At 44.5% G+C, this 27,896-nt stretch overlaps 1 protein-coding gene across 1 annotated transcript in view; it reads left to right on the plus strand.

Annotated features, from left to right (window-relative positions):
- The window catches only part of LOC140912546 (uncharacterized), a 178,148-nt gene that overhangs the window by 68,506 nt on the left and 81,746 nt on the right, over positions 1–27,896 (plus strand). The gene's annotated exons all lie outside the window — the stretch shown is intronic.

Raw genomic sequence — 27,896 nt, forward strand, 5'->3', positions numbered from 1 at the left:
GCAGGTGAGGGATCACGTGGTGCTCCTCCTGTCCACGTGCACCACCTTGGGCCTGTTGGTAAACAACACGAAGTCCACGTTAGTCCTGGTCCAATGTGTTGAGTTTATCGGGGCACTCCTGGACGCAGTGTCCTCCAGGACCTCTCTCCCGCCAGACAGATTTAAGACCCTGAAAGGTCTCATCGACTAGGTCACAAGGTTCCTGGTTACAATAGCCAGGGTTTGCCTACAACTCTTAGGTCACATGTCGGCATGCACATACGTGGTCCATTATGCCAGACGCGGGATGAGGCCCCCTCCAGCTCTGGTTGGCCTCGACGTTCTCCCAGGCCACGGACAGGATGGACAAGGTCCTCACCATGCTGGACTCTGTGATCACCTCTCTATGGTGGTGGTCCACCCCAAACAACATGTTCCAAGGGGTCCCCTTCAGGGACAGGGCCCATCGTTGGAGCTGGTGTCCGATGTGTCGGACCTGGGTTGGGGGGCCCATGTGGGGAACTTTCAGACCCAAGATCTGTGGTTGGCTCAAGGATATAAACATCAAGGAGGTCAGGGCAGTGCGGCTGGCGTGTGTGTGGCCGCCTGCTCGCACCTGGAGGGCAAGGTAGTCAGGGTCCTCACGGACAACACGGCCTCAATGTTCTATATTAACAGGCATGGCGGGGCCTCATCCTCCGCCTTCTGCTGCGAAGCCCTCAGGCTGTGGGACTTCTGTATTGTCCATGACATCCACCTGAAGGCCTTCCACCTACTAGGTGCCCGGAACGAGAGGGCGGATTGCTTGAGCAGGGACTTTTCCTTGCAACACAAGTGGTCCCTCCCCCGGAAGTGGCCCACCGGCTCTTCCGAAAGTGGGGAACTCCCCAGGTGGACTTGTTCGCGACTCGGCAGAACCGGCGATGCCTCCGGTTCTGCTCTGGGGGGGCGGCTGGGGCGGGCGCTATCTCTGATGCCTTTCTCCTTTCCTTGTCAGTCCGGCTTCTCTACGCCTTTCCCCCGTTCCCTCTAGTCGTCAGGGTCCTGGAGAAGATAAAGATGGACAAGGCCCAGGTCCTCCTGACTGCCCTGGCGTGGCCCAGATAGCATCGATATGGGAACATCACAGGCCTGGCGGTAGCTCCACCGTGGCTGTTGCCGCTCCGCCCGGACCTGCTCTCTCAGGACCAGGGCTGGCAGCTCTTCACCTCGCGGTGTGGCTTCTCAGTGGTTAGGTGGAGAGGAAAGGATGTGCTCAGAGCAGGTTCAGCGTGTCCTTCTCGAAAGTAGATGGCCCTCCACTTGCCGTGCTTATTTGGTGAAGTGGTCCCGGTTTTCTAGGTGGGCGGCAGACCAGGGTGTGTCTCCGGTGACTGCCCTGATCCAGCTTATCCTTGATTACCTCCTCCACCTGAGGGCCCAGGGCCTGGTGCCCTCGACAGTCAAGGTTCACCTGGCAACCATATCAGCCTTCCATCCGCCGGTGCAAGGGCACAAGGTATTTTCCCATGCTATGACTAACCGGTTCCTTAAGGGTTTGGACCGTCTTTTTCCGTATTCTAGACCCCCGGTCCCGCAGTGGGACCTAAACCTGGTGTTGGCTCATCTCACGGGGCTCCTGTTTAAACCACTGGCCACGTGCTCCTGGTCTAACCTCTTGTGGAAGGTGGCTTTCCTGGTTGCAATCATGTTGGCCAGGTGAGTCTCGGAGCTCAGGGCCCTGACCTACAAGCCGCCATACACGGTCTTCCATAAAGACAAGGTCCAGCTCCGCCCACACCCCGTGTTTCTCCCAAAGGTGGTCTCCACCTACCAAAGGGGTCAGGACACTTTTCTACTGGTCCTCTGCCCCAAGCCTCACGCGTGCAGTGAGGAAAACTGTCGCCCTACGCTCGATGTGCGGTGGGCTCTGGCTTTCTACCTCGAGCAGACCAAGTTGTTCAGAAGGTCCTCGCAACTGTTCGTCGCCTTGGCTGAGTGCACGAGGGGCCAGCCGATTTCCACTCAGTGGCTTTCCGATCGGATCACTTTGTGCATCTGTTCCTGTTATGAGCTGGCGGGTGTTCCCCCGCCACCCATTGTGAGGCACACTAGACTCGGGCGCAGGCCTCTTTGGCTGTCTTCGTGGCCCACGTCCCCATCCAGGACATTTGTAGGGCCACCACATGGTCTTCGGTTCACAAGTTCTCCTTGCACTATGCGATCGTCCCCCCAACCAGGGATGACGCCAGGTTCGGCAGGGCTGTCCTTTGTCCTGGGAACTTGTGAACTCCTACTCATCTCCAACAGATATAGCTTGGAATCACCTGTTGTGGAATACACATGAACAATCACTCGAAGACAAAAAGACAGTTACCTTTTCCATAACTGGTGTTCTTAGAGATGTGTTGCTCATGTCTATTCCACATCCCACCTTCCTTCCCTTCTGTTGGAGTTGTCTGGCAAGAAGGAACTGAAGGTGGGGGGAGCACGCAGCTCCCCTTATACTGCGCCAAGCAGGTGCCACTCCAGGGGTTGTGGGAGTGCTCCCCCCATGGGTACTGCTAGGGGAAAAACTTCCGGCATGCACACCTGTTGTGAAATAGACATGAGCAACACATCTGGAAGAACACCAGTTACAGAAAAGGTAACTGTCTTTTCTCAACAGGAGGAAAATAAAATTTTTTGTGGTGATAATCAGGATGGCCCATTTCAAACAGTTGACAAGAAGGTATGAGTAACAGTAGGGGAAAAATTAGCATGGGGAAATAGTTTTTACTTTGTGTAATGACCCATCCACTCCCAGTCTTTATTCAAGCCTAATTTAATGGTGTCCAGTTTGCAAATTAATTCCAATTCTGCAGTTTCTCGTTGGAGTCTGTGTTTGAAGTTTTTTTGTTGGAGAATTGCGACTTTTAGGTCTGAAATTGAGTGAGCATGGAGGTTGAAGTGTTCTCCAACTGGTTTTTGAATGCTTTAATTCTTGACGTCTGATTTGTGTCCATTTATTCTTTTACGTAGAGACTGTCCAGTTTGGCCAATGTACATGGCAGAGGGGCATTGCTGGCACATGATGGCATATATCACATTGGTAGATGTGCAGGTGAACGAGCCTCTGATGATGTGGCTGATGTGATTAGGTCCCATGATGGTCTCCCTTGAATAGATATGTGGACAGAGTTGGCAACGGGCTTTGTTGCAAGGATAGGTTCCTGGGTTAGTGTTTTTGTTGTGTGGTTGCTGGTGAGTATTTGCTTCAGGTTGGGGGGCCTACCCTCAACAATGATGTGCTTATTTTTTTTTCTTTTCCCCTCAACAAATTCCTGGTCGTCATGAGTTGAGTGTTTAAACTTTTAAAAGGGAAATTCTGTGGGAAACTTCCTTTATTTAAAAAGCCAACTAATTGTAAAATGGGTTGACGTTGGCCAAATTTCAAAGGTTATTGTCCAAACTGATTCCACAAAAAGGAATTAGTGCACATAAAGTTGGTAATCTTGTATGCATGTATACAGGAACATAGGACTGTCCATTCTGGATCACATCAGCGGCCCAGTTCAGTATCTGGTCTTTAAGTGTAAGCGGTACCAGATGCATCAAACAAAGGTGCAAGAAACCTCGTAGTGGACAAGTATGGAATACTATGCCTATTGAGCAACCGTTCTTACGCTGTCAGGTGGTTGCATGCCCAGAAACCTGAGGGTGCAGAGACCTTTCTTAAATTTCTAAATTCTATCCTAGGTAACTGGATGTTCTTATCCATGTAAATGTCTAATCCTTTTCTTCATCCTACCTTGCTCTGAGCTCCAGTTACTTCCATGGGTTATGTTTTTTTTAAATGAAGCATAATTTCCTTTATCAGTTCTAAATTCATTGCCCTCCCAGTTTAATTGCCCATTTGTTCTTGTGTTTTGTGACAGGGTATAGGAACGCCCAATCTATTCATCATTATTTATGATTGTGGTAGCAATAATAGGCCATAGGAGCCCTGGTCATGGACCAGGACCCCATTGTGCTAGGTGCTGTACAAACCTAAAACAAGATGAGGTAAGCCAAGAGAGCTTACTGTTTAAGACGAGTGACAATAGGTGAATGTGGACACAGAGATGACAATGAAACAACATTACTGGTTGGATAGTGGTCTTGGGACGTTGGGGACCTAACCATTAAGTTTTTTTTGCAGGGATCATGTCAAAGGAGAGTTTTAGGGAGAGATTTGACAGGGGAAAATGAGGTGGCTTGATGGATGTTTATGGGAGCTTTTCCCATGCCTGAGGGAGAAAACACAAAGGTGCTTGTTTTGGAAAATTTAACAAATCTGCAATGAAGACTGGTATCACTGGTGGAGCAGAGGCAGGAGCTGACATTTTGATAGTATGAACTGGTAGGTAGTGTGGTGGTGGGCCATGAAAAACCCAGAAAGTGAAGACCGCCTTTTGTGTGTGTTGCAATGGAGAAGGAGAAGCCAGTTGGAGGGATTCAGACAGAGCTGATAAGGTCAAAGTGAAGAGCAAGAAAATGATCTTTCCAGCATTGTTTTGAATGGACATAAGTGGGACAAGATTGCATTTGTTAAGGTCAAAGAAATTGAAGACAACCTGTCTTCTACGTTCCGTTCTTTTCTTCGTATCCTCTATTATGTCCCCCCTTATTTAGGTTTTTTGTAAAGTAAACAGCCCTAACCTTTTTAATCTCTTCTCCATAAGGAAATCTTTCCATGACTCTCTAATAATTTTCATCACCCTTCTTTGTACCCCTTTTATTTGGCAGTAATATGCTCAGAACTGATGAAATACCATTAATTTGTATAATGTCACATTTAATATTTGTAGTACATTTTCTGACTTACACTTTATATATAAAAATGCTTTTGTTTGTTTGACTGCTGCTATGAGTTGAACAGAGGTTTTGATTGACCTGTCTACAATAAGTTCACTAAGCCCTGGTCTACACTATGGGGTTAGGTCTAATTTAGCTGCGTTAGATTTAAAAATGACTGTGTCCACACAACCAACCCCGTTTCGTCGACCTATAGGGCTCTTTGCGTTAGATTTAAAAATGACTGTGTCCACACAACCAACCCCGTTTCGTCGACCTATAGGGCTCTTAAAATCAACTTCTGTACTCCTCCCCGATGAGGGGATTAGTGCTAAAATTGACCTTGCTGGGTCAAATTTGGGATAGTGTGGATGCAAATCGATGGTATTGGCCTCCGGAAGCTATCCCAGAGTGCTCCATTGTGACCGCTCTGGACAGCACTTTGAACTCTGATGCACTAGCCAGGTACACAGGAAAAGCCCCATGAATGTTTGAACCCCGGGAACTTTTGAATTTCATTTCCTGTTTGGTCAGTGTGGCGAACTCAGCAGCACAGGTGACCATGCAGTCCCCCCAGAATCGTAGAGCATAGAATGTTTCTACGCTCCCCCTATCATCTCCGCCCCTGAGATTAGAAGGTGAAAAAAACGCACTCTCGATGACCTGTTTTCCGAGCTCATGCAGTCCTCGTGCACTGATAGGGCACAGCTTAATGCATGGAGGCATTCAGTGGCAGAAGCCAGGAAAGAATTAAGTGAGCGCAAAGAGCGGAGGCAGGACGCGATGCTGAGGCTAATGGGGGAGCAAACGGATATGATGAAGCATCTGTTGGAGCTGCAGGAAAGCCAACAAGAGCACAGACCCCCGCTGCATCCACTGTATAACCGCCTACCCTCCTCCCCATGTTCCATACCCTCCTCACCCAGATGCCCAAGAATGCTGGGGGGAGGCGGCTCCGGGCACCAGCCACTCCACTCCAGAGGATGGCCCAAGCAACAGAAGGCTGTTCAAACAGTTGGATTTTTAGTATGGCTACAATAAGCGATGTGGCCTTGTCCTTCCCTCCTCCGCACCTCACCCCACCCCACCCAGGCTACCTTGTCCGTTATCTCTTTTTTTTAATTAATAAAGAAAGAATGCATGGTTCCAAAACAATAGTTACTTTATTTCGAAGGGGGGAGGGTGGTTGGCTTACAGGGAATTAAAATCAACAAAAGGGGCAGGTTTGCATCAAGGAGAAACACACACAACTGTCATGCTGAAGCCTGGCCAGTCATGAAACTGGTTTTCAAAGCCTCTCTGATGCGCAGCACGCCTTGCTGTGCTCTTCTAATCTCCCTGGTGTCTGGCTGCTCAAAATGGGATGCCAGGCGATTTGCCTCAACCTCCCACCCCACCATCAACGTCTCCCCTTACTCTCTCAGATATTATGGAGAACACAGGAAACAGCAATAACAATGGGAATGTTGGTTGCGCTGAGGTCTGACCTAGTCAGCAAAACATCCAAAGGCACATTCTACCACCATTCTGCACTTGCTCAGCCCATAGTTGAACTGCCCTACTATTACGGGCAATGGATATCTGTAACTGCTGCCTTCTTGGAGTAACTGAGGAAAGTTAAGGATGGGGTTTTGTCATTAGCACTCATATCACCATCACCACCACCACACTACTCCCATAACTGCATTGGTCGTTGGGGCACCATCATTGATGAGCAATCAGCCAATTGTCTCCACCCCTGACAATTGTCTAAGTGCTTGAGTCTCTGCGAAGTCCATTTCTGTCCACTCTTTTATGTTGTCAGTCCATCTCTTCTTCTGTCTACCTCTTCTTCACTTCCCCTGTACTGTCCCTTGGAGGATGATCTTGGATAGGCCAGATGATCTTGTTACATGGCCGTACCACTTCAGCTTGCGCTTCTTCATGGTTGTCAGGAGGTTTTCATATGACCCAGCGCATCGGGTGATGTTGTGGACCTCTTTGTTAGTGATGTGGTCGAAGTAGGAGATGCCCAGGATTTTATGGAAGCATCTCATCTCTACCACCTGTATTTTCCATTCAAGTTCTACTGTAAGGGTCCATGTTTCGCACTCATACAGAAAAATGGAGATGACCAGTACGTGCATCAGTTTCAGTTTGGATTCCAGGGAGATGTTCTTATTCCTCCAAATTGGCTTTAGCTTTGCCATTGCTGCTGCTGCTTGCGCAGTTCTTGACTGAATTTCTGCCTTGGATCCTTCATCAGTGACGATTGCCCGCAAATTCTTGACCTGTTTCACTGTCTCCAGCTCTTGTCCACTGACAGTGATATGTGAGCTTATCCCATCACATTTGTCTGTCATCAGTTTGGTTTTCTCTGCACTGATTTCCATGCCATATTTTGCGGAGGTTTCATCCAATCATTTCACAAGGTTGGCAAGATCATCTTCGCTGCCTGCCAGGCCATAATGTCATTAGCGAACCGAAGATTTGAGATTGTTTGCCCCCCAATTCTGACTGTCCATATGTGATAATCTAGGGCATCAGTCATTATGCGCTCCAAGTAGATGTTGAATAGTGTGGGCAAAAGAAGGCAGCCTTGTCGGACTCCAACGGTGGTGTGAAACCACTCTCCTATTGTGCCATTGACGAGAACTGCACTGCTGGCCTTGGCATACAGTTGTTTAATGGTAAGAATAAGCTTACAACCAACATTGTACTTTTTCATGGGCAGGGACTAGCTTTTCATTGTGCGTGTGTACAGTGCCTTGCACAATGGGGAGTAGAGTCCTGCTGGGGCTTAGAGGCGCTATTACAGTGCAGATATTAACACTGAATACTTGAGTTCCTAGAGGGAGGGGGTAAAGCAGACACTTTAACTGTCAGACAAATAGAAAAGGAGTACTTGTGGCACCTTAGAGACTAACCAATTTATTTGAGCATAAGCTTTCGTGAGCTACAGCTATTACCAGCAGGACAGTGGGGTGGGAGGAGGTATTGTTTCATATTCTCTGTGTGTATATAAAGTCTGCTGCAGTTTCCACGGTATGCATCCGATGAAGTGAGCTGTAGCTCACGAAAGCTCATGCTCAAATAAATTGGTCAGTCTCTAAGGTGCCACAAGTACTCCTTTTCTTTTTGCGAATACAGACTAACATGGCTGTTACTCTGAAACCTGTCAGACAAATGTAAGTTAGTTAATCATGCAGAACTGTTACAGGACTTGTTAAGGCAGAGAATCCTAGGAAATGAACAAGGCTCGTTGGGTATTAATTTATAAAGTTAGGCCAAATGCATTCCTTTGAAAACAAATGCTTGCTAAAGAGTAAATCTGTTAAATGAATAGATTTGCTCTGCAATTTCACACCTAATGACAGGCTGCAGCTCATCATGTTTCCATGCCTGTGCCAGTATTTATAAAACCCACGCCATTTCCAGGATGCAGCTGAAAAAAAGAATATTGAGCAATAGGCCCTATGACCTGCTAGTACTAGTGTCCTGTGGAGTCCCTGTGGGACAGTACAGTGATGTTTTCTCAGGGTGTTCTCTAATCCATAGGACGTACCATTCTCAAGTATCATCTTTATATAAGAGGGTAGGGAATTATAAAATTAGAAGTGGGAAAGATCAAATGAGTTATCTAGCCCATCCACAATGCAATGTCTTTCGGTCCTTTGTCTAGCCTAGGTTTTAAATAAGACAAGTTGAGGTTTCCAGCACAGTCGTTCACCAGTTTCCTTTGCCACTATTTGTTTACTTGTTCATGTTGCCTACTCCACTCTTACTAACCCAGTCATGGCATTGTCCCTTCTTTCTCTGCTTTGGTATGCTCTGCTTTGAAAAATCCCCTTTACAAAGACCGCCTGTTCAACTTAGTAGTGACTTTTGTGTGTACTATATGCAGACAAAATATCCTGGTATCCCAAGAAGCTGTAGCTTGCAAAGTTTAGATCGTTTAAATAATTTTCTTTTATGGTTTGCAGATGCTCGATTCAGACAGTCTTAAAAACTGGATCTTCCAGGCAGCAGGCAGCCAACAGGTCTCTTCATAACTGCTTCTACTGCTGTTTCCTGAAACCTCTCATTTCGTGTCTGTTGATTGAAAGGAAGGGTTCAATTTTCAAACACTGGTAATAAAGAGCAGCCTGAACCTAGCATCTGCAAACCTGAAAAGAAAATAACATGATCTAATAACATTTTGAATAAAGCTTCTATTAATAGTGAAAAGTGAGTGGCTGATTAACTTCATCCCTGAAGTGTGGGTGTCCGTTTCAGACATTTCAGGCAGTATCTACCTTCTTGTCTTTGCTGTGCTGTGACCTCTCATTTCTAATACTGAATAATAACAATGATAGTTTGGCTTAGCTTCTTTAAATTGCATCTCCTGGAGCTAGAACTTGCACAGAGAAAAGACCCATTTAAATTTCTTCAGTCTCTGTGTGCTGACTTTGTCTGTAACCAGCTGTGTGTAGAGAGATGGAGTTTTCATGCAAAAGTTTTGCTGAGATGATACAGATAGTAGTCAAGTTCCTGTATAAAACCTCAAGGCCTTCTCCATCAGTCCTAATGCTGCTATGTTTCTCTCCTTACATCTGCAACTTGAATTGCAAGCATAGATCATTGGGAGCAGGTGAGAGCACTGAAAATTTCCTTTCTTAGGGAATATGGAGATGGCATTAGAAAGGCTTTTTAAAAAGACTTCACTTGATGAGTGAGAAAAGTGCTCTTGGAGTTTAGGCTGCTGATACTATCTTTGTGGTTATCTAACCGGAAATAGTTGTGCTTTTAAAAGTAAACTGCAAATTTAGTATGTTGAGAAGCTTCATTTTGCTTGCATTTGATGAGTACTGTGTGATAAGTCCTACTAAAGTGAATGTAAAAAATAGAAGGGCATTATATGTTTCCATTTCAGTGAATACAGTAAAACCATAGTTCAGCTAAGAGATCTCTGTCAGACAATGTCATAAAATAGAAGTGGATTAGTTGGCCATTAGAGATTGTTTTAACATTCTTTCCCCAGTCTGGGATAAAGTAATTGTCTATGAGAAGTTATTTCAGAGAGCTGTCAGTTCCCTTTAAAAATAAAAATTAAGTCTAGAATGATTATAGGTTCCTTATTCGATCTATCTTAAAGTCTCTGGTTAATGTCACTTCTGCTGCTTACTGGAATTGTAGAAAATAAAATAAAATAAACCTTTCCTCTAAAAAACATTTTAAATGTAACTCTTAGGGTAAGAGGTTGTGGGAAGTGGGAATGTATAGATCATGATCCAGTTCCTGTGTAGGGTAGTCCCTTGCCTCCCAGGTCTTCTATGAAGAGCCCCATATATTTACTGTGAAATATAAATAAGTTTGGTGACAATGGACAGCCTTCTGGATAACTCTTTAGTGATTTGAGTGTGCACTGAATGCAAAGAGTTCTTTGCAAGCATGGTTTTCCTAATTGGAGTATTTTTATTCAAAGTCTGATGCTGTCTTCCAGACAAATGTGAAACTCATGCCTTTTTTAATCAAAGAAAGACATTTAGGGTTCTTTTAGCATAATCCTATCCTGTATTCTTGCCACTTCTATTAGGCTGCTACCTACGAGAGTCAAATACTTCAGGTCCATTGATGGTGAACTTAAGTTTATAATTGTGCCTTTCGTTTTGAAGAATCTGAGCAAACACTCATACACGTTCCAATCAGATCGCTTTGTCCACTACTGCACTCAGGTGAAAGTGTCAGATATTTAGCATAATTTATTATCACCGTTTAAGGCAGCAAGTGAATATGAAAACCAGCTGAAATAAGAGGAATTCAGGGAGGTATAATGTAATTCTTGCAGTTAAAATTTGACCAGGAGGCTGAGGGTTACATCCCAACACTTAAAAAGGTGTCATAGTATCTTTAGTGACCACAAGTGCTCAGGTTCTTGATTTTGCTTCTGTTAAAAAATAGGACACTGTCAACAGTACACCCTTCTAATACCACACTTGGTCACAGGTCCAGTTCTGAGTCAGTCAGAAGAATATCTCCTACTGAATCATCAACACCACTTCCTGCAACTCTTTAGATGTTTTGTATGTAACTGCTGTCCTGTCACAGTTTGAGGTTTAGCATAATTGCAGCACAAGGTGGCATGGTTGCAGGAAACCTAAAGAAGCCTTACAATAATCATAGTATCGTAGAAGTGTAGGGAGCTCAAGGTCGTCCAGTCCAGTCCCCTGCACTTAAGGCAGGACTAAGTATTATCTAGACCATCCCTGACAGGTGTTTGTCTAACCTGCTCTTAAAAATCCCCAATAATGGAGATTCCACAACCTCTCTAGGCAATTTATTCCAGTGCTTAACCACCTTGACAGGAAGCTTTTTCTAATGTCCAAACTAAACTTCCCTTTGCTGCAATGTAAGCCTATTGCTTCTTGTCCTACCTCAGAGGTTAATGAGAACAATTTTTCACCCCCCTCCTTGTAACAACCATTTATGTACTTGAACACTTATCATGTCCCCTGTCAGTCTTCTCTTCTCCAGACTAAACAAACCCAATTTTTTCAATCTTCCTTCATACGTCATGTTTTCTAGACCTTTAATCATTTTTGTTGCTCTTCTCTGGACTTTCTCCAGTATGTCCCCATCTTTCCTGAAATGTGGCGCCTAGAACTGGACACAATACTCCAGTTGAGACCGAATCAGCACAGAGTAGAAAAGAAGAATTTCTTCTTATGTCTTGCTTACAACACTCCTGCTAATACATCCTGGAATGATGTTTGCTTTTTTTGCAACCGTGTTACACTGTTGACTCATGTTTAGCTTGTGGTCCACTGTGACCCCCAGATCCCTTTCTGCAGTACTCCTTCCTAGGCAGTCATTTCCCATTTTGTATGTGTGCAACTGATTGTTCCTTCCTAATTTCATCCTATTTACTTAGACCATTTTTCCACTTTGTCCAGATCGTTTTGAATTTTAATCCTATACTCCAAAGCACTTGCAACCCCTCCCACCTTCGTATCATCCGCAAACTTTATAAGTGTACTCATCAGTGATTTAGATAATGGCATAGAGAAGATATTGAACAGAACCAGACTCAGAACCAGTCCCTGTGTGGTGGTGGGCATTTAACCTAGTACAGAGCAAAAAATCCATATATTTTTGTGTTGGGGAGTGGGGGTTAATAGGGAACACTTTTCCCATTCCTGACACTGTTAGCAAGTTGTCACTTGTGCACGCTGCCCATTCTATTTTAATCATCATATGAAATACTTCCTAGACTCAGCTTAGCTGTGTATTTTGGCATGTCATCTTGTGGAGAGTTTTTCTTAAGTAAAGAAAAATGACAAGTTTTCCAGAAGTCTGAGCCCAAGCAAAATCTCTGGCTCAGATGAAAATGCACCTGCTGCAACTTTCCATGGACCTGTAATGACTTTATCGACTTGAGACTTAGGTTTAATTTCTAGGGCCTGATCTTGGTATGGCTGCTCAGGCTGGAGCGATGCAGGTCTAGTGTACTCAGCCCTTTTGGTATGAGAGCACATGCCCCTATACTGAGACAAGAGCAAAGCTGATGGGTTTCAGATGACCTAAGTAAAGAAATGTCGTGGTGTGGGGCTGGGAGGAAGGAAGGAAGATGTGCTCAGGGTAAGTATTATGTTGAGAACTACAGAACAAAGCAAGGTTAGGGAGATTATCATACCTGAGACTGTGTGCTCTACAAAACAAGGACCCCAGGCACATCTGTGGCCTTGTTCAGTGTAGAGTTGCTCATAAGACAGTTTTCAGAGTAACAGCCGTGTTAGTCTGTATTCGCAAAAAGAAAAGGAGTACTTGTGCACCTTAGAGACTAATCAATTTTATTTGACCATAAGCTTTCGTGAGCTACAACTCACTTTGAGCTGTAGCTCACGAAAGCTTATGCTCAGATAAATTGGTTAGTCTCTAAGGTGCCACAAGTACTCCTTTTCTTCATAAGACAGTGTGGGTTCTGAAAAGAACTCTTCCTCTGCAATTCATGTAAGATTGCAGTGAAATTCCTTACCAGGAAAGTAGACAGGAAGATAATTTTGAATCTGGTGCACTGTTCTGCCTTGGCTGGATTGCTTGTTGCCAAGGGATATTTTGTCAGTTACTGTAATGGTAAAATGCTTGAACCGAGTTGTATGCTGCCGGTTTGAAGGTGTAACACACGATTTTACTGCAATTGGTATCTCCCCCCAAAAACACTTTATAAGGAGGGAGGTGAGACACACACCCTGAAAGGCCAAGTGTTTTGTGGTAACGGTGAGCAGCAGCACAATACTTCGTTTTTCAATGGAAAGAAGTGGGAATGACCTCAGTGGTTGATCGTGCATTATATGTTGTGGTGCTGCAGAGGAGACTGATTACTATCCTCACTGGACACCTCTTTCTTAGCCTCTGTAGAATGCTGCATGGTTCATCCCTCAGCCCACCTGCTGCATTAGTCCTTTTGCAGTCTTGGAGCAGTAGACTATTTTAGCTGCAAATCCGGAGACCAGTAACCCATTATTACATGTGCAGTGGTAGTCTAAAGGAGGATTTAATGGGGGGGAATACCCTAAAATGCAAAGGCAAAGAGTCAATTTCCACAATTCCTGCTTCTACCAGTCATGATCCTGGTATTCCTGTCTTGGGAAAGTGAGCACTGTTCTTGGATAAGAATCCACAATTTGATGTTTGTGGTCCTGTGGTGCTTAGGAAGTGGGAAAGAGAAATAAATAATCTGAACTGAAACTACAACCTTTTGGTTGATCTACTTGAAATAGACTGACATCTTTGTAGATCTTAATGTTACTGCTGACCAGTGTGATGGTAGCAGCCCAGTATGCCATATAAGCATATTGCCTTTCATGTGTTGCAGAACCAAAGAGCATTTTTAAGCCATACACTCATACACCTACATGTAAGGTGTTGCCCTCCCACTATGATTGAATTGCTTCTAGGAAGGTGTCTCCATTCTTATTCAGGCCTGGTCTACACTGAGGTGGGGGGGATCGATCTAAGTTATGCAGTTTCAGCTATGTGAATAATCTAGCTGAAGTAGACATACTTAGATCTACTTACTGTGGTGTCTTCACTGTGGTAAGTCGATGGCTGACACTTTCCTGTCGACTCCGCCTGTGCCTCTCGCCCTGGTGGAGTACCTGAGTCGACGGGATAGCGCTCGGGGGTTGATTTATCGTGTCTAGTCTAGACACGATAAATCGACCCCCGCTGGATAAATCGCTGCCTGTTGATCCAGCGGGTAATGTAGACAAGCCCTGAGTTCTCAGACTCTCTTCTGAGATTGCCAACATGGTGGCAATGGGTTTGAGATCCTCCTTCTAGGCCATGAGACCAAGCTTTCCCAGTTCATGCGACTGAGTAGTTTGAGGGCCTGTGTCAAATGAGCTAGGAAATGATAATGACGCTAGAGTTCCTGCTTACTTTGGGCCAATACAACAGATGTGGGTGTGAACAAACAACCCATTTATATAAAAACAATAAATAAAAATGTACCAGTGTAAAACAATCTGTTAGCCAGTTTAGTCACCTACTCCACTAGTGGAACTGATGCCCCTGAGGTGATCTTCCAAGGTTAAATTATCTAGGGAAGGATGGTACATGATTCTTAGCTATATTGCAGCGTATTCTACCATTAAATCTCATTGGGAACTTCACAGGTGTCTCCGGAGTTATGAGCAAGCCAACATTAGGTTTGAGGGGAAAAACAAGGTTGATCTCTGGTCAGCAGCTCTCCAAATGGGAGCTTTGTCTGAGCTCGCTCTGTCCCTTGAAAATGATCTGCATTGTTAGGCGGCATATTATTGATTCAAAATCTGACTCCTGCTGTGTGTATAAACAACCAGACCAAGCTCTAAAAAATTCAGTGCTGGGAAATAGTTTTTTCTTTTTAATAGAGGGGAAGCTTAACTATGGGACTTGCTTACGTAATTCCATTTAGAAAGAGACTGATCATAGTGATTCTGCAATCTGATTATTAAGAACAAACCAGCTCTCTCTAAAATACCTTTCCCTTCTTTTTTAAATATTTCAAAGTCTCAGTTGAAAGCCTTCAGTGATAGTTCCAACAGAAGACTGTGGAGCTTTCCCCCCATCTGTTAGCTTGTGCTTTCTTTAAAAAACAAAATCAAACCCTTTTCTGTGCACATTTCCAACCAAAATTCCACCCACTGTTGTCAATCACCTTCTTGCTCATTTACTGTTGATCATTTAGGACATAATCCAGCAAAGTACTGAGCTCCTTCTGCAAAGAGCTAAGTCCATGGCAGTTGAGGGAGAGCAACATATTACAGGACAAGTGCTCAGCACCTTTCAGGATTGGCCTCTGATTTTAGAATTTGGAATGCATGGAAGCTGGGAGTAATTGGAGGCAATAGTGTATGCATTTACATAGCAACACAGAGCTATCAAATAAGGCCTGTAAACAAACAAGATTATCGGCCCCAGAAGTATCTCCTTAGACCAAACTTGACCTCTTCCAAACCTGATTTCTGTTTCAGTAGGTAAATGGGCAGCTTTTGGGATAAACCATCAATATATTTTAGTTGAGCTTATCCTGTATCTGAGCCCTGTATGTAATCCAGAGCACCTCAGTCACCGTCTTCACCTTTAGACAGCACAGTTGGTACCGGGACTAACTTTTCTTTACCCTGTTGAAGAAAGTGGTGTATGTAAAACACTGCCACTTATTCTTACAGGCAGTGTTCCATTAGTCAAGCAGGGGAAGAGTTTGGTAGACTCTGTTTATGCTGGGCTAAAGGAACAGAAGATTCATCTTCCGGATATAGAGATATAGATCTCTAGCCATAGGTGAAGCGTCACTCAGGGTGCCTATCTTTGTCATTTTACTTACCAAGTGCCTGTCTTTGTCTGTGCCTTGTATGTACTACACAGTGACTCATCTACTGTAAAAGCTAAGGGAGAAATTTTTAGTCATCTGAGAACAGTTCATCTCCATCTAGCCCTTCCTTACATATTTCCACCCACCCCCAGACAGCTTTATTTAAGTTGAAAATTTAAGTGGAAAACAACCCTACTGTAGGGAGTGCACATCTGGTCCCCGCTGAATTGCTTTATCCCACATTTATTACTGTACAGTCACTAGAAATGCTGAGGATATGGAAAACTATAATTATGTGAGAGAAATGGATCCTCTGCAGTCTCAAGCTCTCTTCTGTAGGGTTGCTAACTTTCTAATCACACAAAACTGAACACCCCTGCCCCGCCCCTTATCTGAGGCCCTACCCCCGCTCACTCCATCCTCCTGCTCACTCACTCTTCCCCACCCTCACTCACTTTCACGGGGCTGGGGGAGGGGGTATGGTCTCTGGGGTGGGGCTGGAGATGAGGGGCTTGGGGAGGAGGAGTGGGGGAGAGGGCTCCGGCTGGGGTTGGGGATGAAGGATTTGGGGTACGGGAGGGGACTCCAGGCTGGGCCAGGAGCTTGGGGGGTGTGGGGTCCCGGCAGTGCTTACCGCGGCTCTGAGGAAGTGGCCGCCAAGTCCCTGCAGCCTCTAGGTGCAGGGGTGGCCAGGTGACTGTGCCGTGCACACTGCCTTCGTGCCTGCAGGCACCACCTCTCACAGCTCCCATTGGTCATGGTTCCCAGCCAATGGGAGCTGTGGAGCCGGCATTTAGGGCGGGGGCAGCATGTGGAGCCTCCCAATCCCTGGCCACCCTAGTGCCTAGGAGCCACAGGGACCTTGCGGCCACTTCCGGGAGCAGCGCGGAGCCAGGGCAGGTAGGGAGCCTGCCTTAGCCCCAGGCCCCTGCTGCACCACTGACCGGATTTTTAATGGCCTGGTCGGCGATGCCGATAGGAGCTGAGAGGATCCCTTTTCAACCAGGCATTCCAGTCTAAAATCAGACTGGCAACCCTACTCTTCTATGTTCCCTGTTTTGGGTCTTCAAGCATGTTTTTTTTGATGATGATGCTTGGAGAGACTTCTGAAAAATAAGATTTAGAAGGTAGATTGCTTTTACGGTATGATCTATAATTTTTGTAACATGTTGGTTCCAGCATGCCACTGTGATTCTGTGATCTATTCTCCCAGATCCACTTTACTCTCCTGTGTCATTTGCCCTACATGTCAAGTCCTGGCCATTGCTACTGCTCTGTTGATCCTGCTTCTCCAAGCTCTCCCTTAGCTCTACAGGTCTTGGAGGCCTTCTCAACTTCCTCACAAACCTCTTGTCTCCCTGGATTGAACCTTCTGTACTCAACAGCTGGCAAAACTACCTCTAGAGACTAGACTGCACTTCCAATCCAGTATCCTCTCTGCCTGCCACTTTCTTGTGGCTTTTCCTGCCCAGCTCTGCTCCCACACTACTCACCTGTCTCTTACCACTTGGTTAGCACAGCTGAATTGTGTCCAACACTGCACACAGCAACAAATCAACAGTTTATAGGGAGGCTTAGAAGGATTAGATTTTTATTGGTAAATATCAATTTCACTGTACACCCAAAAACTGCCCCAAAAATATTTCCGTAGATAATGATTGAACTTTACAAATCAGCAAAGTAACAAAAATAACCGCTTGACAACTTATTATAGTTTGATTGAAGGATATTTACTTTGTATATTTTAACATATCATTCTTTAGAGGGAGAAAAAGGAGAGACCTAGAGTGCTGGAGACATAGTTGCCATGACAGATGACTTAGAGAAAGGAGGGCCTGGAAGGGACCTTGAAAAGTCCTCAAGTCCAGCCTCCTGTGCTGTGGAAGGACCACGTAAACCTAGACCATCCCTGACAGGTGCTGAGTAACCTGTTGTTTAAAAACCTCCAATGATGGGGATTCCACAACTTCCTTGGAAGGTCTGTTGGAGAGCTTAGCTACCTTTATTGTTAAAGTGTTTTCTAATATCTAACCTAAGGGCTCGTCTACGCTTCAAATGCTGCACTGGTGCTGCTGTAGTGCTCCAGTGAAGACGCCACCTAGGCTAATGGGAGGGATTCTCCTGTCGGTGTAGGTAATCCACCACCCTGAGAGGTGATGGCTAGGTTGACTGGAGAATTCTCCCGTCAACCTAACACTGTACAACAGAGGTAATAGATCGGTTTAATTGTCTTGTTCAGGTGTGTGGATTTTTCACGTCCTCTGGGTGATGTAGTTAAACCCAACTAATTTCCTAGTGTAGACCAGGCTTGCTGCAGATGAAGCCCATTGCTTCTTGTCCTACCTTCACTGGACATGGAGAACAATTCATCACAGTCCTCTTTAGAGCAGCCCTTAATATAATTGAAGACTTATCAGGTCCCGCCCTTCTGTCTGCTCTTGAGACTAAACATGACCACTTTTTTTAACCCTTCCTCATAGGTCAGGTTTTCTATACCTTTTATCACTTTTGTTACTCTCGTCTGGACTTTCTCCAATTTGTCCATCCCAACTCTCCAGATAATTTAAGGTTTATTCTGAGGGGAAAAAGACATTATGAGATACCGAGAGAGTCTATAGGCTCTCACTAGTTCCCTGCAGCTCCTGTGTTCTTTGGTTTCCCTGTGGAAATAAGTGAAGTTGCCTTCTCTTAGCTTTACATACCGCAGGGATCCTTTGGGAAAAGTTTTTTATTATTATTATTTTTTCTTTGAGAAGAGCAGACGTCATTCCTTTATATCTCTGTAAGTGTTGAGGTGCTCAGCTAGTCCTGATAGCTTTACCTAGCACTTTCCAGACTAAACAAGTCACAGGCTAGACAGCCTTACATTTGCCTCCCCCCCGCCCTCCCCCAAAGTAACTAGCAGACAGGTCAGATGGCTGGGTCAGACCAATGGTCCGTCTAGCCCCGTACCATGTCTCTGACAGTGGCCAGTGCCAGATGCTTCAGAGGGAGTGAAAAGAACAGAGCAATTATCTAGTGATCTACCCCCTATCTTTCAGCTTCTAGCAGCACTGGGAAAACGTACAGTGTTTTTCTACCTTTGTCTCTGATCTTTTAACCAATTACTGACCTGTGAGAGGACCTTCCCTCTTATCCCATGACTCCTTATTTTGCTTAAGAGCCTGTGGTGAGGGACTTTGTCAAAGGCTTTCTGAAAGTCCAAGTACACTATATCCAGTGGATCACCCTTGTCTACATGTTTGTTGACACCCTCAGAGAATTCTAACAGATTGGTGATGCATGATTTCCCCTTCAAAAGCCATGTTGATTCTTTGTCATGTATTCATCTACGTGCAGTGATGAGCTGCCAAAATCATAACAACCGGTTCCCTATAAAAAGTTCTGATTTAAGGGATGTGCCCCAGTATGTATTTTTTGTACCAACAGAGTTATCATACGTCCGTATTTTCCCGGGAGGAATTTTTAAAATTCAAAAATTCCTCCCGGGCAGCAGTTTTAAGAACCAAAGAGCCTGACGTGTCCGGGAAAATACGGGTGTATGTTAACCCTGCCTAAAATTTTTTTTTTTAAAAAGATGGGCCTGAAATAGAAATGAGCTCCGTTTCACATCTGTGGGTCCCCGCCACTCCCTGGGGGTGTGTCAGGGTGACCAGATGTCCCAATTTTGGGGTCTTTTTCTTATATAGGCTCCTATTACCCCCACCCCCTGTCCTGATTTTTCACACTTGCTGTCTGGTCACCCTAGGGTGGACACGTGTGGGTCCCAGCTTTCCCTGCCCCCCTCATTGAAGCAGCTGTGCAGGGTTACTGCCCTGGGAACTGCAGGGCACCAGTGGACGTGGGGCCAGCTGTAGACAGGGGCATGGGGCAGGGCTAGCTGGAGGCTGGGAGTGCGGGGCTGGCTGCAGGCAGGGCAGGGGGTGGCGGGGTTGGCTGGAGGCAAGGGGGTGTGGGGCTGGCTGGAGACAGGGCAGGGGCTGACTAGAGGTAGGGGCTGGCTGCAGGCAGCGGGGGGTTGCGGCAGGGGACCCACCAGGCAGCAGCGGGAACCCCAGGGCCAGGGGTTGGGGGAGCAGCAGAGGTAACAGGGCTTGTGCTCAGGGCCAGGCGGCAGCCCACATGGCTCCCGCAGCACAGCACCCCCGGCGGCTGGAGGAGGAATTAAATCACTTCTCGGCTGGAGCCCATCAAAGCCTCAGCACCCCCTGCAGGGAAGCAGGTTGACAACCGGCTCTAAAACTGCTTCAAAATTTAACAACCAGTTTGCGCGAACCGGCTCCGGCTCCAGCTCACTACTGTCTACGTGTCTGATAATTCCCTTCTTTTTTACAGTGGGAGTTGGGTAGGAGGTCTTTGGGGAGCAGTGACCAGCTGGGAATATTGGGAAATATTTTTTAATGGTCCATTGGCAGTAAGTCGCAAGAATCTTGTCATGGAGCTTTTAGAGCTGTTCTCTGCTCAAGTGGCACGGCTGCCTGCCTCCCGAGAGCTGCAGTTATAAGCAGAATTCATTGCAGTCATCCAGCTCCTAGCAGGAATTCAGGCACAGTGAGCAGCACAGATACTTGCTGAGAGATATGGGCCTTTTTCATTCTGTATAATGAGGAGTTTAGGGGGCTAGTGTACTGAGTTCAAATCCTGTTTTAGGCCACATGTGAAGATGGATTTTTTTTTCTTTGTCCAGTCTACAAGTCTGTGATCATAATACATTCTTCAAAACAAGGGGTGGGGAATATCTGGCCTAGCAAACCTAAGTTTCTGGTTCATATTAGTTTTGAATGGCCTGTGAAGAGAGGTAGGGACATTGGGGCATAGGATATTTTAGTACTGGATTACAAATAAATATTTAGCCATTGTTTTTCTTTCTCTCCAAGACTCCTCAGTAGCCTCTTCCACTCCCCCCCTTCCCCCTCCCCCCGCAATGTCGTGATTAAACTCATACGCTTTGCTTCAGTGGCCTTCCCTGCTAAATTACTCTGTTTTATTACTGTTTATGTGAGGTGGTTTTGCTAGAGTTCTCTATTTTACTCCTAGTTTCTTACTTGTGTGAACCTCTCACAGATACAAACATCTCTAAAGTGGTCATGTAATTTGTCATCTTTGTCAATCCGTTAATGTTTTAAAATGCTACATCAGGTCACTTCATAGTTGTCTCCTCTCTCCCAGTGGTTAAAACTAGTACCAGCCCCATATTACCCACTCTCCCAGGCAATAATAGCTTTCCTGGGGCACAGAGACTAAGCCTGCACACAGTGCTTCAGAGGAGGGTTAACAGCCTCAGGCAGTAACAGTACAGATCTGTTTTTGTGTTGTGTTCTGTAATCCATTTCTATTCCTGCAGACCTAGCAACAGAGATGTTTTATTAAGACAGCCAAAGGGCCGTTTGCCTTGAGGAGCTGGGAAGTTTCTCGGGCTGACAGTTTTCTAGTATATAGAAAGAGAACCATCTGCTAGCAGGATGATAGGGGATCCTATGATCTGTAAACCCTGCTTCAATGTCGCTGTTGCACTCCCTCTCTCAAGGTGTTGTGAAAAGAGAGGGCACCTTCTCCTTCAACTCTCAACCTCTGACTTCACTGTGCATTTGTAAATGCACAAACTGGCAGTTGCCAACAGAAATAAAGTGCTAACACAGCAGGGGCGAGATCCTTATGAAGTTTGTGGGAGGTGGGGAGACAGCAGCATATGATATGAATAAACCTTGCCTGGAGCCTCAGAGGTGGTGTTTAATTAAGAAATGCACAAAATGCCAAATACATGTTTTTAATATTTTAAAAAATGTTTGCTGCTGGCAAATGGTGCTGAATTTACTGCCTTAGGCTTTGTCTGCACAAACGCTGAAGGCTGATGCAAGTTACACTAGTTAAGTTACATAAGCTGCATAACTTGATTCATTGTAAGTTGCATCGACTTAAAGTGGTGTCTACACCGCGCTATGTTGATGGGAGAAGCTCTCCCATTGACATAGCTTCCGCCTCTCATTGAGGTGGATTAATTAAGTTGATGGGTGAGCGCTTGCCCATCGACTTACCGTGTTTTCATCAGACTCGCTACAAGTTGTCTTTATATCCTGAACAGACACAGCGCAGGTAGCTTGAGTACAAATTGCCTTAACCCCTAACCCTGTCTGCCACACTAATGTACCTGCTTTCTGATATTAGGGGTGAGAGGGAGAGTTCCATCTTCAGAAACTCAATCCCACTTAGGGTACCAATTTGTGATATGGGGTTGAGATGCTTACTCATTTCACAAAGGTCACCTCAGCTGCCATCTGATGGTAGTGACTTTCAGTTCCTTGGATGTTAACACATCAGTCTTGAAGCCTTTGTAGTTCCACCCATCTGAGCCATGCAGTACCATTGCATATTTGTTTAAAAGATACGTTCAGTATTGTGATATCATCCCATGCCTCGAAACTTCAGTATGTTCTGTTCAGCAGAATCTAAAAGTTTAAGCCCTCTTTCTTCTCTGGGAAAGGTAGATGTAGTCTTCATATTTTTCAGAAACAATTAAATCACCAGATCTGCCTGCCCTAGCTGAGGATTGTTAACAGCTTTTGCTGCCATTGCTTTAAAATGCTGGTCAATACCAGGCATTAGTCGTAAGGTACTCTTGGCCAAGGTTGTTTTAAGTTTAAAAAAAACAAAACAAAATAATATAGGGTTTAGGTTTGAGTTGTGCTTAACAGAATTCTCTGCTTGGCAAATACACTACTGACATTTTGTCAGTTTAAAAAATAAATTAGGTAACTGCTATATCTGTCCTTCAGTTCCTCTGCCAGATTTTGTCATTTTATAGCCACATTTTCCTATATTTTTAGACAGTCATTTCTCTCCTTTTGCTGTATGGAAGAGCCACACAAAAAACAAGAGAAATTGATTTATTGTATTTAATTCATTTAACTGTTTCCCCTGCGTAGTCCAAAAGGGCTTCATTTGCTCAAAATACACCAAAAAAGAAATAATTTTTTCTGATTTTTCAATTCTAGCAATTTTAGGATTTATAGCAGGCCAAAAATTGTTGAAATAGTAGTTTTAAGAATTCTGAAGATTCTCATATGCTGATGCTATATATTTCAGGGATATACTAAGATTGCAGAATTTTGGAAGCTCATTTCTCAGCACGAGTCAAATCTTGGATTTAACACTTCAGGTTTCTCTTAAATTTTCTGTTACTTGATATGATTAGTTGGGGTTTAAAAAGAAGAGCATTAATCAGAATCAGCATATTGGTAGCCAGAGTAGTAATATCAAGGCAATGGAAATCCAAGGTATTTCCAGAAAAAAAAAATTGTCTTCAGAAGAGGCAGCCAAACATGAAAATATACTTTTTGGACTAGAAAATGAATATGATATTTTGAGTATGTGGGATCCATTCTTGGCATACATCATTGATTATTAATCCCTTTAAGGTCTTGTTTGAAGAATGAGGATGGCTTTTAGGGGAAAAGCTAATTTAAAATATATATTTTCATAGGAATATAATTGCCAGACTGGATCAGAGCAGTGGTCCATGTAGTCCAGTGCCCTGTTGCTGACTGTGGGCAAAACCGCATGCCGCGTAAGATGGTGTGTAAACCCAGCAGTAAGTACCTGTGGACTGATCTGCACCCCTCATTGATCTCTTTCTGATCTCTGTTAAGCAGAGTGGCTTAAACTCTGAAACACAAAGTTTAATAGCCCTCCCAAAACTTCTATTGTCATGAATTATTATAACTCTAAATTCTTGATATCCATCTAAAAATCTAATCCCTTTTTGAACCTTGCTAAATTCTTGGCCTCCATAATGTCCCATGCCAACACGTTTGACACTTTTTCACACTAGGTGTGATTAAACTATTTCCTCTTACCAGTTTTTGAATTTCCCATTGACTGTAAGCCAGTTTCTTGTATTCTGAGACCAGGGAAACTGATGCCCCCAATCTACTTCCTCTGTACCACTAAGTATTTTATATACTTGCATCATGTCCCTCTTAATGGCCTCCTTTCTAAAGGTAAACAGACCCACTAGTCGTAAAAGGGGCTCAAGATTCTGGCGACATTAATTTATTTTTGCTTTCTGTAGTGAAAGTCCTCCCTTGAGTATAGGAGATGGCATGTTTTGGGTACGTATGCATTTTTTTTTTCTGTTGGGCTGTTCTTCCCAGCTGCTGTATGATAGTCCCCTACTTAACCACAAGAGACCAGTGTATCTGAGATGTCAGGAGTTGGGTATCTTGGGAATGCCAGTACCACCCTCTTCAGTGTGTAAATGTCCCCCTCAGTAGCCTGATCCACACGGGATGAGAGTCTGTTACAGCGCTCAACCAGAGAGCCTGGCTCTTTAGTGCAAGCTGTGTAGATTCACACATTTAGTTCTGGAGGGCCCAATTTTAATCATAGGTGTTAGCCAGTTCATGGCTGTCACATCACTTAGTGATTCATTGTGGTTGAGCAGCCTGTAAGTGGCTGAAGCCAGGCACATCTAATTGTGTGTTCAGTTATGGAAGGAAAAAGCAGGTAGACTGTGTAGGAAAAGGAACTATTACAGTGAAAGTTTCTATGTTACTAGATGCTGCTCTGTGCAGTCACATGCAAATTACATGAGTTGGGATTTTGGGGGAAGTAATATGACCCATTTGGTGTGGACTCACGAGAGTGGAGAAGTAGATCTAGGGGAGGAATGCATTCTGGGAAGTGTGTGTGTGGTTTTGGAAGACTCTCTGCCAATTTACTTGCCTCTCATTATTCCCCTGTGTTAGATGAGATTAAATAGTTGGGTGTGTGTGAGCTGGCAGACAAAAGGCCAGTGTAGGTTATGACTTGATGCTTACAAATTTGCAGTTGGCACTGAAGATGTGAAGTAGCTATGTCTAATTCACGTTGCTCGTTTATATAATGAACGCTTAAAACGCTTGGTGGATGTTCTAGTAAATAAATCGCCAGTCTCACTTTGTATTTGTCTGACGTGTTTGCATTCCTCGGGCACATGGTCTAGTACCTAATGAAGAATGGATAATATTACAGCTGGCTTAAGTTTGCAATTACAGAAATTTTGATTTATTTCTCATCCTGTCTTAAGCAAGAAGAATCTGACTTCTAAAGGTCATATTTATACAGTTCCTTCCCAGTAAAATATGCATTTTTCATTCCAAAAAAGGGTGTGCGTGGGGAGAGGGGAATTCTTTTCGGTTTCACTGTCTTTTATTTTTTTTTTGGCAGACATTAGTGGAAGAAAAAGTCTCTTGAGTGTTTCCCAAAAACTTGTAATCTTCTGCTTTTTCCAGTCTGATTATTATGTTTTAGTGGGGTCAAGTAGAAATCATTTTATATAATGAGGCTACAAAAAATCCATATCTAAAACTCTCATCAACTGAAGGACAAGTTCTGGGCAAAAAAAAACAACAAAGTTTTTTGGGTATTTGTTTGTTCTCTACGAGGTCTAAAAACAGAAGCTGCGGAAGAATTGTTGTAGGATTCTCTCAGCAAGAACCTAGCAGTTCTACTTGAAGAGTCTAGCTTTCATTTAAAGCAGGGGTGGCCAATCTGAGCCTGAAAAGAAGCTAGAATTTCCTCATGTACATTGCCTAAGAACCACAGTAATACATCAGCAGCCCCCCATCAGCTCCTGTCGCTCCCAGCGCCCCCTGCCCACTAGCAGCCCCGCCGATCAGCAACTCCCGATCAGCTGTTTTGTGGCGTGCAGGAGGCTCTGTGGGGTAGAGGGGAGGAGTGAGGGCACGGCAGGCTCAGGGGAGGGGGCGGGAAGGGGTGGAGTGGGGGCAGGGCTTGTGGCAGAATCAGGGGTTGAGCAGTTAGCACCCCCTGGCACATTGGAAAGTTGGCGCCAGGAGCTCCAGCCCCAAAGTCGGTGCCTATACAAGGAACTGCATATTAACTTCTGAAGAGCCGCATGCGGCTCTGAAGCCACAGGTTGGCCACCCCTGATTTAAAGCCATCTCTTTCCCCATGCCATACTACCACAGTTAAGATCAGCAGAGGCACTCAAGCTGGAGCCTCGATGATATAAACAAGAGGATGCTGCTACTGGGTGTTCTCTGTATGAACCTCGCCATTTTTTAATTGTATTTTTCTTTCTTCCCTCTCCTGCAATCCTTGTTCTGAGATGGCCTGAATCTGATGATCTTCAGTTCACATTCTAAAGTTCGTCGTCGTCCTCCTCCTTCCCCACTGCAATGGAAAATGGGAGTGAATTATAAGCATAGGAGATGTTTGAGGGGGAGGCAGATTTGAAATTTGTTGCCTGGTAGCTTATTGGTTGTAGGTTCTCACCTACCATTATGATTGCCATCTTACAGAAAAAGATTATTAGTGTGATTAAAATTTTCCAAAGTGCTTTCTGTGCTGACTATGTTTTTTATACCTGTCTACACTCACCATACAAAGGACTACTCACAAATAAATGCAACCAACTCAGAGGAGGAATGTATAAACTGTTCTAGATTATTTGTTTGTTTTTTGGTCATTACATCTTGGGCTGTAGCATGGTTGGAGAGACATGAAAGGGAAGTATCACAAAGGGCCTTGTGAATGTTGGGGTTTTAAATGCTTTGAAGTGTGTTCACAAGTATTTGTGAATGAGCTCAGAAGTGGAGTCACACCGTTAATTCAGCCTTTTCATACTGAAAGTGGACTTTACATCCCCTCCTGGCCGGAATCATAAATTTTCCCCTTGAGGTGGCTTGTCAATTTCATGTAGAAACGTCACACTCTGTGACAAATGGGCAGTTTTATGCCTGCAAAAACAACTTTTTCTGAATTATTTGAGGTAAGAACTACAAACCTGTAAATTTTCTCGGAATTATTCAGATTATTCCCCTTTCCAAGCCCCCTGCTACTGCTGCTTTTGCTGCCAATGCTGAGAGTATTTTTTTTTCCCTAATGGAAGAAATGTCTTGAGCTGCCCTGATAAACAATTTGCTGCGGTAGCCATTTTACAAAATCCAAGTCAAGTGAAGGTACTGCATTCTACTGCGCAGGAATACATGGTTTAATTCAATGTCTGTCTGTCTCTCTCTCTCTGTATTTATTTATTTATTTATTTGAAAACCACTTTCAAAGCCTAGTTAGTGATTGGAAAATAGTTTAGAGATTCTCAGCTGGAAAATTCTAATCAGCCTTTAAAGTTCTGTGTGCTGTGCATACCACAGGTTGCAATCTAACAGCTTTCATAACTTTTTTTGATGTCTTTGAGAGAATATTGCAGGATGAAGGACTAACAACAATTTCCTGTAACGTTTGGATGACAGATAATCCCTGTGTACCATTGGGCTTCATTGTGTTTAGCTGTCAGCAAATGGCCAAGATTATTCCATCTAAAATATAACTGGTAGCAGCTGCTAGTGTTGGGAAATCAGTTTGGTTTTTCCATTAGCACTGTTCGCTCGTTAACAGTGTGGGATAACGAATTAGAGCAGCAAAGGGCTTTGGAGGGTCTTGTGTTTTCCTGCAGGAAAACTGAGGGTGACGTTGTATAGTATATGTCTGCCTACCGTCTCCATGGGTTAACTCGCTTTGAGACCTCCAGGTAAATCCACTTGCCCTCATAAATCTGTCAACCAAGCTAGAAAATGGGGTAAAACACAGGACCCCACTGAAAATGAGGTGTGTTTGAACTGAGCTTCTCTGCATAAATAAATGACATCATGTGGCTGTAGGCCCATTGACTGCATTTTACTTCACCCAGAATGTCTGGTCAGATCACACAATTCCATCCTAATCCTAAACAAAATGCAATTCAACAAGGCGAGATCTCTCCATTAATATAAAGCAGTGTTGGGCATTTTTTCTATGCAGCAGCACTGAAATCAGGACATGACTGGAATCTCAAACTGGAAGGGAGAATAGCAAAATTTGAGCCGCTCAGTTTTCAAAAATGACCACAGAATATGTTATGAATAAAATGAAACCAAACTGAGCAAAATGAGGTCATAACTGTTTTAAATAATTTGGTTGTGTGTGTTGCCATTAAGATCTAAACGTATGGTCAATTGTGTGCCCGCTGCTTTGTGAAATTTCTGGCTGAGCGACTGCATCACTGCCCACTGGCTTTAACAGCTGTTTGGATGCACAAACATATCTAGGTCCTGTGCATCCACAAAGAAGCAAACACTGGAAATGGAGAAGACCTAGTGAGGCATGTAACCCATCCCCCTTGGCCAGTTCAGGATTCTCCCTTTGGTATTTTTGCCATTGCTTAGTCCAGCCCACGCTCTTCAATAACCTGAGCCATGTAGCTCCCTAAGTTTCCTTTGGGAGACTACTCCACAGTGTCTCAGACTGTGCGGCTTAGGAAATGTTCATG

Source organism: Lepidochelys kempii, chromosome 6 (genome assembly GCF_965140285.1).
Source record: "Lepidochelys kempii isolate rLepKem1 chromosome 6, rLepKem1.hap1, whole genome shotgun sequence".
NCBI classification, from domain to species: Eukaryota; Metazoa; Chordata; order Testudines; family Cheloniidae; genus Lepidochelys; species Lepidochelys kempii.